Here is a 14,297-nt window from a genome sequence, read left to right as displayed (position 1 = left end):
CTTGCCAGAATTTGATATTGTCAGTTTGATTTTTGCAATTCTAATAGAAGTACAGTATATCTCAGTGTGGTTTCGTTTGCATTTCCCTACTGGCAAAGGATGTGGAGTATTTTTTTCACATCCTTACTTGCCATTCATATATTTTCTTTGGTGAAGTGTCTGTTCAGATCTCTTGCCCATTTTTATGGAATCATTTGTCTCATTATTGTTTTGAATTTTAAGAAGTCTTCAGAAACTCTGGGTATAGGTCTTATGGCGGGTATGTGTTTTGCAAATATCTCTCCTCGGTTTGTGGCTTATGTTTTCAATTTTTTCACAGCATCTTTGACAGAGCAAAACTTTTTCATTTCGATGAAGTCTAATTTATCAAGTTTTTTTTTTCTTATGGAGCATACTTTTAGTGTTGTATCTTACAACTCATGCCAACCAAAAAGCCATGCAATTTTCTTACATGGAAGTCAGATTGATGCATCTTTAGAACTGTGAAAAATGTGTACCAGGGTGCGTATATTTGGGCTGTCCTGAGAACCAAGTTCTTATGTGTCTAACCCATCCAGGTCAGAGTCATCAACTATTCTAGAATTTTTAATGGAAAAAAAAAGTCCCCATGCTAGATCTGACATTCCAGTTGTTGATTTAAACACATTTGTCAAGGCAACTGGGTGGCTCTGTCCGTTGAGTGTCTGACTTCCGCTCAGATCCTGGTGGTTGAGCCCTGCACTGAGCTCCGCACTCAGCAGGGAGTCTGCTTGTCTCTCTCCCTCTCTCTCTGCCCCTCTCCCAGCTTGTGCATGCTCTCTTTTAGTGCATAAATAAAATCTTTATAAAAAATAAAACAGAAAACACATTTGTCACTTTTCCGTTGCTTTTAGAAGTAATCTGCAGCATTTAAATGAGAGTGCGGATCATTTAGGGGATAATTGGTGGAGCCGTGCAGAACCTGACCGGTTTATTTTTTATATAATGTTGCTAATACTTCTTATTTCCATTACTTAGTGAATGTAGTAGTAGCCAGCTGTTAAAGAACAAACATTCAATTGAGTAAATTTGAAGATCTAATTGACTTTATTCATCTATTTGTGAATCTGGCAGCATCCCATTTAGCAAGTAAAGGGGAGCTCCAAGGAGATGTGCAAAATAGAAAGTTTGTAGAGGAAGGAGGGTGGGGCAAGAAAGTTATTAACAAAAGAAAAACAGCATTGTTCCAGACAAGGTCACCTTCCTTTAGGCGGGAGAGCAGGGCTACCTCATTTTCCTTTGGGGGATGAATTGCCTCATTGATGCTTATCACAAAATTCCTGATTGACAGGTTGAGACACCATTTCTGGGGTCGGTTGAAATTGCAATTAGGCTAGGTATTAAGACCCAGTTTAGTGACTTGGCCTGGCCCACGTGACACCGTTTTGGACCTCTGGTTTTGTTTTTAACACCACAAATTATTGCTTAGTAACATCCACATGGTAGAATCTATATTTATTAACCTCTTCAATTTATTATCATTCTCCGAGAGACTTTTTTTTTTTTTGCCAGTGTGATGTTTTTGTTCAGTTCCCTCTATGTAATCTTCAACTTAACCTAGAATAAGTACTTGAAAGACTTTCTGGGATACAGTTGCACTGAGACTGGTTTTTGAAAGAAGAGCCATCTTGGGATTGGTGTGGAAGTTTGAAAGAACATACAACTCTTTAATTATAATCAGCTAATCATCTATCTACACCCTCCATTTGAGCTCTCTGAGATCGTGTCTAGTTGTTTTATAATATTAAGAGAACTTCTCGCATAGTATGAGCTTTACGAATATTTGTTCCATTGAATTTGAACTTCAGCGAAGGGAGCTTCAGGTGTGTGATACGCGCTCTCAGGATTATGTCACAGAGCGCTCTAAAGTGATCAGAAGCCCTCAGAGAAAAGAAGCGGACTACTGTTCTTCTGTTCCTTTAGCCTCTTGAATTAAATATGGCTAAAAACCTGATAATTCTTACTGATCAGACCTTTATTAGGGAATTATGTTAAAGTGCTTGAGATTTAAAATAAAAAAGTTTCCCCTTTTCATAGCACCAGTTATATTGGATCAGGGTCCACCCTTTTGACCTCATTTTAACTTGATTACCTCTATAAAGACCCTGTCTCCAAATAAGGTCACATTCCGAAGTACTAAAGGTCAGCATATCCAAGACACCTTTTTGGCAGGACACAGTTCAACCCACAATATTCTGCCCTCTAACCCCCTCAAAAATCATGAACTTCCTGTGTGCAAAATACATTCACTGTATCCCAACATCTTCAAAAGTCTTAATCATTCCAGCATTAAATCTTTGTCCAGAAATCTCATCTAAACCTTGTCAACTCAAGGTCCCAAATCTCTTAACTGTTATCAATTTGGGCAAGATTCATCCTGGGGCAAAATTTATCTCCATCTGTGAACTTATGATCCCAGACAAGTTATCTCCTTCCAAAATGCAATGGTGAGACAGGAGTAGTATATACATCCCCATTCCAAAAGGGACAAATTAAAAGGAAAAAAAGGTCATGGTTCCCAAGAAAATCTGAAACCTAGCAGGACAAACTCCATTAGATCTTAAGGCTTGGGAATGCTCTTTGTTGACCCGATGCTCTGTCCTAGAGGCCCACAGGGGTCATGGCCCCACCTGATGGAACTGACGATGTGGCCCTGCCCTTGGGGGTCATTCTCCCCTTTTCTTGAAGGATAGCACATGTTCATAGTCAAATCTCTATACTAGCCCTTTTCCTATCTGAGCATCCCAGGAATCTAATAGGCTTCCTTCACTTCTGGTTTTTATCCGCTTTGGTCCACATTGCCAGCATTTCTGTTAAGATTATTGACTGGATCCACAAATCACACACCCAATCTCTTCAGCAAAGGGTTGTCTAGCCACATCTTGGTTCCCTCTCCAGAGCATGCTTTTGCTTTTTTTGCAATATAGATAGACTGCGAATTTTCAAATCTTCAAGTTCTGGCTGCCTTTTGCTTAATAATTCCTTCTTCAATTACCTACCTTCTCTCCCATTTTACTGTAAACAGCAAGAAGAAACCAGGCCACACCTTCAACACGTTGCTTATAAATCTCTAAATATCAAAGTACATCACTTACAAGTTTACTTTCCGTAAAACAGAGCACGATTCAGCCAAGGTCTCTGCCACTTTATAACAGGAATCGTCTTTCTTCCAGTTTCCAATAACATTGTCTATTTCCATTTGAGATCTCATCAGAAGCATCATTAACATTCATATCCCTACCAGCAGTGTCTTCAAGTCAAGGTAGACCTTTCCTGGTTCCGAAATATGTATTAGGCAGGGTTTTCCATAGAAAGTAAACCAATAAGACACACACACACACAAAAGAGAGAAAGAAAGAGACACAGAGGGATTGAGATACTGATTTTTAAAAAATTTATTTTAAAAATGGTAATGGGGACGGCAAATCCAAAATCCATATGGTAAGCTGACAGGAAGGAAGTTCAGGTAATATTGATGTTGATATTGTATTTAGACCAAAGTTTGCAGTCCAGGCCAACTGGAGACTCAGGCAGCATTTCTATGTTGAAGTCTTAAGGCCAAATTCCTTCTTTGAAAAACCTTAGTCTTTGTTCTTCAGGCCTTTAGCTGACTGGCTGAAGCCCACTTACATTACGGAGGGTAATGTCTGCTTTATTTAAAGTCTACTTTAAGATTTAAAATTTTATAATCACATCTACAATATCACTATGGCAACATCGGAGACTGGTGTTTGACTAACCGTGCGTCACTGTCTAGCAAAGTTGACGCAAACTATTAACCACACTCTCCGACAGCATGGAATTGGAACTGACTTTGGAGTAGGCAAAGGCCAAATCCTGCTATAAAATGAGTTGTGGGGTGAGGATGGAGATTGCCTGTGGGGAACAGCCACATCTGAATTACTCACAGATAGAGGAAATCTTGTTTTTTCTTTAGTTGAACAGTTTAAAGCATAACAGTAGAAATAGCATTGCTGGGACTCAGACCTGTGCTCTGATTACAATTCTGTCTTTTGGCGGTGTGTGACTTCGGAAAAATTAACCTCCATGTTCATTTTTTAATTTCAGAAAAGGTGAATATTAACATATCTCTTTGAGGGCTGTTTGTGAGGGTGAAAGTGGGTGATGTGTATAAACTCTAGGGCACATGGCAGATATTCAAATGATGTTGATTCTCTTCCTTTTTCCTTTCAGACTCTGAAAATGAAATGATATAAGAGTACTTACTGTTTCTCTTATTGGTTAATTGTAACAAGGTAGTTTTACAATACCTGCCCTAAATTTTTAGCAAGAAATTATAGATCAGTAATTAAATATTTAGTAGGATTCAAGTCTGCCTATACATTCTGTATACATGCTTGTTGTGAAATAATAGAGAATATATATATATTATTCCTCACCTCCGGATCCTGACACAGAGCTCCTCACACCCTTGTAGTTTCCTAAGAGAAAAGAGGGCTAGGACCATTGTTTGTTCTACTGTTGGTCTTTGACCCTGCTTTCTGACACAGGATACCTAAATCTCTTGGAATTTTATGGGTATTAGCATCTTTTGGCCTAATGAGGTGACTCTTGGTGGGCTTCTGGATGGGGGCTGGTCACCAGAAAGACCAAGCCGTGGTTAGAAGCTTGAAATTTTCAGCCCCACTCTCCATTCTTTAAAAAAAAAGAAAAAATATATTTTTGAGAGAGAGAGAGAGTATGCACGCATGCATGTATGCATGAGGCAATGAGGGGCAGAGGGAGAGAGAGAGTCTTAAGCAGCTCCATGCCCAGCCCGCAGTCTGATGCAGAGCTCAGTCTCATGACCCTGAGGTCATGACCTGAGCTGATATCGAGAGTCTGATGCTTAACTGACTGAGCCACCCAGTTGCACCCCCCCCCCATTCTCCATTCTTTAGAGAAGGAAGAGGAGCTGAAAATTGAGTTAATCATTGATCATGCCTACCTAAAGGAGCCTCCATAAAAATCCCAATAGTATGGGGATTCAGAGAGCGTCTGGTTGGTAAACATAGCCACACACTGGAATGGTGACATACCTCAACTCCATGGGGACAGAACCTCCTGTGCTTAGGACCCTCCCAGACTTTGCTCTATTTTGTCATCTGGCTGTTCATCTGTATCCCTTATCATATTTTTTAATAAACTGGAAATGCAACTGAATCCAAGTCCGTCTGCCCAGTGTGCAGCAAAGCCAATAACTGAGATACCAGGCTCGTTGCAAGGCAAGTTTATTCAAGAGGCAGCCGAAGGAGGAGACAGGAGGATAAGCCTCAAATTTGTCTCCCTGAAGGGGAAGAGAACAAGTTTTTTATAATGATAGGGGTTGAGATTACATACATATTGATGAAAAGGGTGGGAAACCATGACTATTCATGGGGGAAAAATGGAGCATGCGCCCTGAGCAAGCATGCCTGTAACACATCCCCTGTTCACTTTGGGGTGGAGACAACATCAGAAGGAGGAGGCAAATTCAGCACTGACATCAGGAGGTTATCTTAGGACAAGGGGAAGGGGCTATGCACCTGTTCCAAGAGTCAGTATAAACTGGGGGGGGGGGTCTTGGTTTCCTTATCTTGGGTAAGAAACACAGCGCCTTGCTTATTCATAGGCTAAAAACCTTATCAGTTGACCATGAGTCCAGGCTTCTCCAGAGACAGCTAGTGAGTTTGTTAGTGGGGTCTGAAAAGACACAATAGCTGATTAGTGGGAAACAGTTCCCTGGAAAACAAGCTTTAAACTTTCTTCGAGTTTGAACCTCATTACCCCTATAGGACGCAGTTTCTTTCTTTTTTTTTTTTTTAAGATTTTATTTATTTATTTGAGAGAAAGAGAGAGAGTATGAGAGAGCACAAGAGAGCACAACAGGGTGGGAGGAAGAGGGAGAAACAGAATCCCTGTTGAAGAGGGAGCTGGACTCAGGGCTCGATCCCAGGACCCCAGGATCATGACCTGAGCCGAAGGCAGAAGCTTAACCGACTGAGCCACCCAGGCATCCCAGAGGGCACAGTTTCAGTAACATGTTTCCCTGAGTTCTGTCAGCTGCTGTAGCAAATTAATCAAATCTGAGGAGACGTTCATAGGAACCTCCGATTTGTAGCCAAGTCAGCCAGGAAGTTGTGGGTAGCCTGGGGACCTACTACTTAGCAATTGGCATCTGAAGTGGGGAGGAGTCTCATGGGACTGAGCCCTTAACCTGTGGAATCTGGTATCCTGGTGGACAGTGTCTGAATTGAGTTAAACTATAAGCCAGCCAGCTGGTGTCACAGAATTGTTTGGTGGGGAAAAGCCTGACACCTCTAGTGTCCGAAGTGTTATAAATGTGGTAGTTGTGTAAAGGAAAGATGGAAGGAAGAATACCGGGTTTTTCTAACTCACTTGCTGAATATTCTTTGTTGGTTAAAATTAACCATTGAAAGAGCAGAGTTAAGAATTGATGGGTAAAACAGCTGAATAACCCCAGAGAGTTGCATTGTTTTTATCTTGGTGTAAAATGTGTAGTAGAGATTAACTTTAGGTAATTATGATGATTTGCTTCTTATTAATTGAGTGGACACATCACTGGCTTCGCATATGGGAAGATCCAGCTGTTTCGATGATGGTCTTGTAGCTCAGAATCTTTGTTCATCAGGAAGCATTTGAAATGAAGTTTCTAGAGGTAAAATATTATAAATAAAATCTAAAAGTAATGACAAATATTATACTCAGAGCTTGGTATATGTCAGAAATCTCGGCATTTTCTTATCATTGGGTTTCTAGGGATGACATTATATAATTGACTTCTCTCGTATATAATATTGTTTCTGTCTTAACACTTGAATTTCTTTGCAGATAAATATTCTAGTTAAAATGCCCAGAGGCTACCACAAAGTGGAGTGCTTGTAAATAACCAGCCTATTGATATCTTTTAAGTGAAAAGAACATATTTGTAGAAAAACAAGTGGGAATTTAATCAGTGTTGACATGCTGCCAAATACATGAGTGAAAAATAGTCATCACACAATAAAAATTCTGAAATAATCACTCTCAATCAAACCAACAATGCTAAACAAATATAAACAATGGGAAAAGAACAGAAGCCGAATTTCTGGAAACAGGACTTCCAAGGCCTGCCTCCCAGAAATGGCCTTTTCAACACCTTTGGAATTTATCTGAAATTCCCAGACAGTACCCTCACAGGATCATTTCAGAAACTGTTTTATGGAGGATTATATTGACGCTAGTTGAAAATTTTGTCCAGGGAATGGACTGAGAGCTACAAGCTAAGCTCAGGTGTTCACAATCTGGGCTATTGTTTCTGCTGCTTCTTGCCCTCTGTTTCTGAGGACCGAAGCCTAGCGGTCATCTTCATTCCTCTCTTTCCCTTCCCTCATACCCTGAATTCCACCCATCCTCGGACCCTGTCACTCTCGCTTTCAAAATCTATCTTGAATTAAATTCCCTCTCTCCCCTTCTACTCCGTCACTCTGTTCCGAGCAACCAGGCCACCATCATCTGTCACATGGTTTATAGCAATTGCCACCCAACTGTTCTCTCAGTGTCTTGGATTCTGTTCTTTACCCCTCACAGTCTATTTTCCAGACAGCAACCAGTGATCCTTTGCAAATCAAATCAAGTTTCTCTCTGGCACAAAATCCCTCCGTGGTTTCTTAGTACACGTGTAATAACATGTAGCATTCTTACGGTGGCTTAGAAAGGTCTGCTTGATTTGGGCCCTTTCCTTGGTTGCATCATGCTCTTCCAATCCAGTTCACTCTGCTTCGGACGCTTAGGCATTTGTGCCATCTCTTAAAGAAGCCCAAATTATCCTTTTTAACTTTTACCTTTGACACTCCTACCCTTCCCTCTGCCTGGGTGCTCTCTCTCTCTGAATTTTCAAGATTTCTCCGTCAAGTCCACAGTTTGTGTCCTCGCTTTCTCCCATTCTACCCTTTAACCCATGTCTTTTCTTTTACAGCACTTGTCACCATGTGTATTTCTACCGGTAGACAATAAGCTCCCTGTAAAGTGTTAGGCTTTTGTGGTTGTTCATTGCTATATCCCAGATCTATTGTACTTGGCAAAGTCTATTGAATAAATGAAGACTGAATACACCTCTATGGAAAACCTAGGTGAAAGGAAAGGATCATTGGTTCAGAGAATAGAGTACAAGATTGTAATAAAAAATAAGAAGTAGAAATCATTTAAATTGTGCTTCCAGCCCACGTGAGGCCTTTCTTTCTCCAAAATTCTGTGTATACTGACAGGAAATAAGAGCAGCTTTGAGCATTCCTTTTTTTTTTTTTTTTTTTCCATCAGTTGTGAGATTTTTGCTTAAAATGTATGTTTCAATATAATGGAAACTGTGTGTGTCTCTGCGTGTGTGTTTAATTTGGTCAGAAATGATCACCTGCAGGTGTGGAGATGTGACCTACACACATGATCCAGGACTAGCTATTCAGACATTTCTTCTCTGGAATTTACATGTGAGTGCAAAGAAATTGAAGTTCTCACTTTCCTCTTGTGTTCTTCCCACCTTGGGTGATGGAAACCTCAAGCTGTCTTTGGGCGAATTCTCTTCTGCTTGCAGAAAACTTAATTGTACCAAGAGAAATCGAAGCCAATTTACAAGGAAGTAGAGATGGGACAGGTTAGAGATGGGGAAGGAAAGGTGAACCAGATGCTGTCATCTGGTATCCAGATCTGTCTGAGGCCAGCTCCGCCTCAGTCCTTCCTCAGTCAGTGAGCCAATTAATCTTCTTTATTTTTTAAAACTAATTTGAGTTGATTTCCTGTCACTTGCAATAGAGTCCTGAGTAATTCATTTAAAGAAGAATAATGTTCTTGATTAGATGTCCCAAACATTGTCCTGATGATTAGATAATATTATATTAGAATCATAGACATGTTATCTTATGATAGTAGGTAAGTGTATCTGTCCAGGGTAGATAATGCCCTGTATAAATCTAATCTTAACCAGAACTTTGTATATAAAGCAAATAAAAATGGGGATATGTATTGAGTGGGTGTTCCCTGATTCCTCCATACAGAAGGCTTTGAAAGGGCTCTGTGGAAGGGCAAACCTCTTTGGGGCATGGTTTGAGAATCAATAAATTATAAAAATAAAAATAGAGAAGTTAAATAACTTTCCCCAGGCATATAATTAGTTGATTAACTCACCGGTCATGAGAAAGAAATGGATAAAGATAATGAACTCTAATCTGTTTATAGCCTTTAATTCAGAGTAATTTTATATCATTGGACTTCTTAAAGTCACTATACTTCTTAGAATCTCTTAAATTTTTCAAAATAACACTCATTCTTTAACCCAGTATATAAGCCTCTTGATAATCTAACTCTCTTCCTCCTACAAACTAATTCCACTACATGTCTTTGTCAAGCTGTAAATATTCTTGAAAATATAATTCTTTGGGTTCCACTTGTCTCTGACCACAATGTTCTACTGGACCTAGCACATTCTGTGCCTCTGACAGTGCCTGGGGTGTGGTTTGTATTCAAAAGATGTCTGCATGAATGAGTGACTGAATTTCTTGTCTTCTGTAGGTATTTTTTACCTAGAGAATCAGAGACATCAGAGAGTATATTAAGAATTAGCTTATTAAAAAATATCAATTGTTGCTCATTTATAAAAAGAAATGCTTAAAGGGAGTTGTGTAATTTTTAGACTGGATAAACATGAAAACATTGGGGATTATGGACTAGCATCTAATTGCACTTAAATATATTCTTTGGTTTGTCTACTACAGGATTTCTGAGCACTCCAAAGGCATAATTGTTGTATCCATAATAAAAAAAAGTAACTTCACTTTTCGGTCTTTTTTTTTTTTTACCATCATACAAAGAATGTGCTGTGTGACTCTGTTAAAAATGTTATATTAGACCAAACTGCCAACTTATAATTTACTTTTGTTTACATGTACTTATTATTAAAGAAAGTTCAGACTGATATAGATTACTTTTTTAGTTAAAAAAATTTATTTTGGCAGTATAATTTAATTAGATAAAAATTGTTTTTAAATCAACTTTGTTGAAATAAATATGTTACAGAAAAGCCATGTGTTTTCTTTAGAGTCAAGTATTTATTTTAAATATTAAGAAATAAGAAAATAATAATAAAAACCCTCAAAATAATAGGTTTAGAGGGAACATAGCACAACATAATAAAGGCCATCTATGAAAAACCCACAGCTAACATCATCCTTACTGGGGAAAAACAGAGAGCTTTACCCCTAGGGTCAGGAACAGGACAAAAATGTCCACTCACCATTTTTATTCAACATAGTAGTGGAAGTCCTAGCCACAACAATCATTCAACAAAAAGAAAGAAAAGGAAACCAAACCAGTAAGGAAGAAGTAAAACTTTCATTATTTGCCGATAACATGATACTTTATATAGAAAATCCTAAAGACCACCCAAAAACTGCTAGAACTGGTAAATGAATTCAGTAAAGTTGCAGGATACAAAATCAACATACAGAAATCTGTTGTATTTCTATACACCAAAAAAAAGAAGCAGCAGAAAGAGAAATTAAGAAAACAATCCCATTTACAATTATAACTAAAATAATAAGATACATAGGAATAAACCTAACCAAAGAAGTGAAAGACTTGTACTCTGAAAACTATAACAAACTGATGAAAGAAACTCAAGACAATACAAATAAATGGAAAGACATCCATGCTCATGGATTGGAAGAACAAATATTTTTAAAATGTCTATACTTCCCAAAGCAATCTACACACTTAATGCAATCCCTATCAAAATGCCAACAGCCTTTTTCACAAAGCTAGAACAAACAATTCTAAAATTTGTATGGAACCACAAAGCAATCTTAAAAAAGAAAAGCAAAGCTGGAGGCATCATAATTCTGGACTTCAAGTTACATTACAAACCTGTAGTGATCCGAACAGTATGGTACTGGCACAAAATAGACACCTAGATCAATAGAACAGACTAGAAAATCCAGAAATAAACCCACAATTATATGGTCAATTAATCTTCAACAAATCAGGAAAGAATATCCAATGGGAAAAAGTCATTTCAATAAACGGTGCTGGGAAACCTGAATATCAACATGCAAAAGAATGAAACCAGACCACTTTTATGCCACACACAAAAATAAATTGAAAATGGATTAAAGACCTAAAAGTGAGACTTGAAACCATAAAATCTTAGAAGAGAACACAGACAGTGACTTCTTTGACATCAGCCATAGCAACTTCATTTTAGATATGCCTCCTGAGGCAAGGGAGACAAAAGCAAAAATAAACTATTGGGACTACATCAAAATAAAAAGCTTCTGCACAGCAAAGGGAATAATCAACAAAACGAAAAGGCAACTTACAGAATGGGAGAAGATATTTGCAATATCCAATAAGGGACTAGTATCCAAAATATATAAAGAACTTATAAAACTCAACACCCAAGAAACAAATAACCTGATTAAAAAATGGCTAGAAAGCATGAACAGACGTTTCTCCAAAAAAGACATCCAGATGACCAATAAACACACGAAAAGGTGCTCATCATCACTTATCATCAGGGAAATGCAATCAAAACTACCATGAGATATCATCTCACACCTGTCAGAAGGGCTAAAATCAACAATACAAGAAACAACAGGTGTTGGCAAGGATGTGGAGAGGAAGGAACCCTCTTGTAGTGTTGGTGGGAATGCAAACTGGTGCAGCCACTCTGGAAAACAGTATGGAGGTTCCTCAAAAAGCAAAAAATAGAACTGCCTTACAATCCAGCAATTATACTACTGGCTATTTACCCAAATACAAAAACACTAATTCAAAAGGATATATGCATCCCTATGTTTATAGCAGCATTATTTATAATAGCCAAGATAAGGAAGCAGCCCGAGTGTCCATCAATGGATGAATGGATAAAGAAGATAAAGAATATATTATAATATATATAACATTCCATATATATGGAATATTTTTCAGCCATAATGAATTTTCAAAAAGAATGAAATCTTGCCCTTTGCAATGACTTGAATGGAGTTAGAGAGACATTTCTCCAAAAAAGCTATTCTAGAGAGCAGAATGTTAAGTGAAATAAGACAGAGAAAGACAAATACCATATGATTTCATTCATATGTGGGACTTAAGAAACAAAACAAACGAGCAAGGGAAAAAATGAGAGAAGACAGAGAGTGAGAGAGTCAAAGCAAGAAACAGACTTTTAGTTACAGAGAATAAACTGATAGTTACCAGAAGGGAAGGTGGGTGGAGGGATGGTCGAAATAGGTGATGGGGATGAAGGAGGGTGATGTATAGAATTGTTGAATCACTAAATTGTACACCTGAAACTAATATAACACTGTAATTGCTGACTAACTGGAATTAAAATAAAAACGTAAGAAAAAATTTTAAAAATAAAAAAAAGAAATAATAAATAGATTTGTTTTTATCCTACTTTAGATAGGCATGGATATTCTTTCTATTCTTAATGGGCTTTTTCCTCTTTGAATGGGTGGATTTTTTTTTTTAAGATTTTATTTATTTGAGAGAGAGAGAAAGAGAAAGTATGAGCAGGGGGAAGGGGAGAGGGGAGGAGGGGGGGCTGAGGGAGGGGCAGAGGGAGAGGGTGGGGCAGAGAGTGAGGGAACAGACTCCCCACTGAGCAAGGAGCCCAATGTGGGGCTCGATCCCAGGACCCTAGGATCATGACCTGAGCCGAAGACAGACAGTTAACTGACTGAGCCACCCAGGAGCCCCTGTATGGGTGGGTTTTATTTAACAAGAATAGCGTGTTTTCTGAGTGGAATATGGTGGTTCTTCAACTTTGGTATATATGCTAGGGTCTCTCTAGGGTTTTGTATAATGTATCTAATGTATATTCTTGGGTCTAACCACTATATGGATCCTAGAAATACTTTTCTTTTAAGCCTAACAAGTGATTCTTATACTACTGATTTAAGGACCCCATTAGGGACAGACAAAAACTAGAATATTTTCTGATAGTATGCAGGAAAACAGCGTAATGAGAGAAGGAACTTGTTTTTCTCTTTAGAAGAAAAAGTCAGAATCTAAGGAATTCAAGTAATTGGTGAAAAGAGTGAGAATTACAAGTAAAACGAAATATAGTCCATCTTGTTAATTATTGGTCATATATCATGAAAAGAGCCTGACTGGAGAAATTTCTGGGCTTTTGAGTCAGAAAACCTTGGGTTAAAATTTTAGGTCTATCTCTCAACAGCTATGTCCTATCTCTCTGAGGCTGAATTTTTCCATATACGAAATGGAAATAATGTTACTCACAAAGTTGATGTCAAGTGGGAATTAAATAAAGTGTATGCAGTGGTTTTATCCTTTTCCAGACACTTTGAAAACGTTTGGTTCATTTATTCATTCAGTTAACACTAGTTGGAACATTAATTGGGTAGTCTCTCTAAGTCAGGCATCGAAGGCATGGAAATGATTCAAAGCCTGGAAACCTTTAATTTCTGTAACAAGGTAGAAAAGTTATATTTTGTTGCTTTAAAAAAAAATCTTTGATTGCCAAAGCCACAAATGAATATATGCTTTTTGTGAACTTGCTGAAGTCAGTCATCTCCCATCCTCCAGCTGTTTTTTTCCCTCTATAGTTAACCATTATGTGGATCTTTCCAGGTCTTTTTCTTCTTATTATTATTCTTTTTATGATTTTATAATTAGCCAACCAAATCTAAGAAGCAGAACTTAACCCCCCCCCAATTGGGATAATTTTCCTTCAGTGACAAATGGAGGCTTAAAGATAGCTGTTAAGCAAAAAAAGAAATGAAAAGAAAAGAAAAGAAAAGAAAAGAAAAGAAAAGAAAAGAAAAGAAAAGAAAAGAAAAGAAAAGATAGCTGTTTATCATCGCAAAGATCCAGTCCAGAGACTAGGCAAGAACTCCAAAGTAAACCCAAGAGCTAAATGATATCGGCAAGGACATGTGTTCCCTCCATCCTTTCACGTCCCCATCCTCCACTTAACAGAACACCTGCACCTTGCTTATGGTTACAAAACGGCTACAGCTCTTTTAAATACCGGATCTTCAACAACGTGCAAAGGCACAAATTGCAGTTTTCCTAACATATCTCCTTATAACGCATTTTCCCCAGGAGTCCCCAGGAAACCTCCCCTGATGTCTCACTGGCTGGGTTAAAATTCATGATATGACTGAACAAATTACTTGCAAGAACGGAATTACTATAATTGGGTTAGACAATTGACATTCATCCTCACATTCCCTGCAAACAGACGGAGGGTAAAGGTGAACAAATCAAAGTGTCTGCGGCAAGAA

This window comes from Ursus americanus, chromosome 15 (assembly GCF_024610735.1).
Source record: "Ursus americanus isolate L20-20 chromosome 15, mUrsAme1.1.p, whole genome shotgun sequence".
In the NCBI taxonomy this organism is placed as follows: domain Eukaryota; kingdom Metazoa; phylum Chordata; class Mammalia; order Carnivora; family Ursidae; genus Ursus; species Ursus americanus.
The sequence above is the reverse complement of the archived record's forward strand: the minus strand, read 5'-3'. Positions refer to the sequence as shown.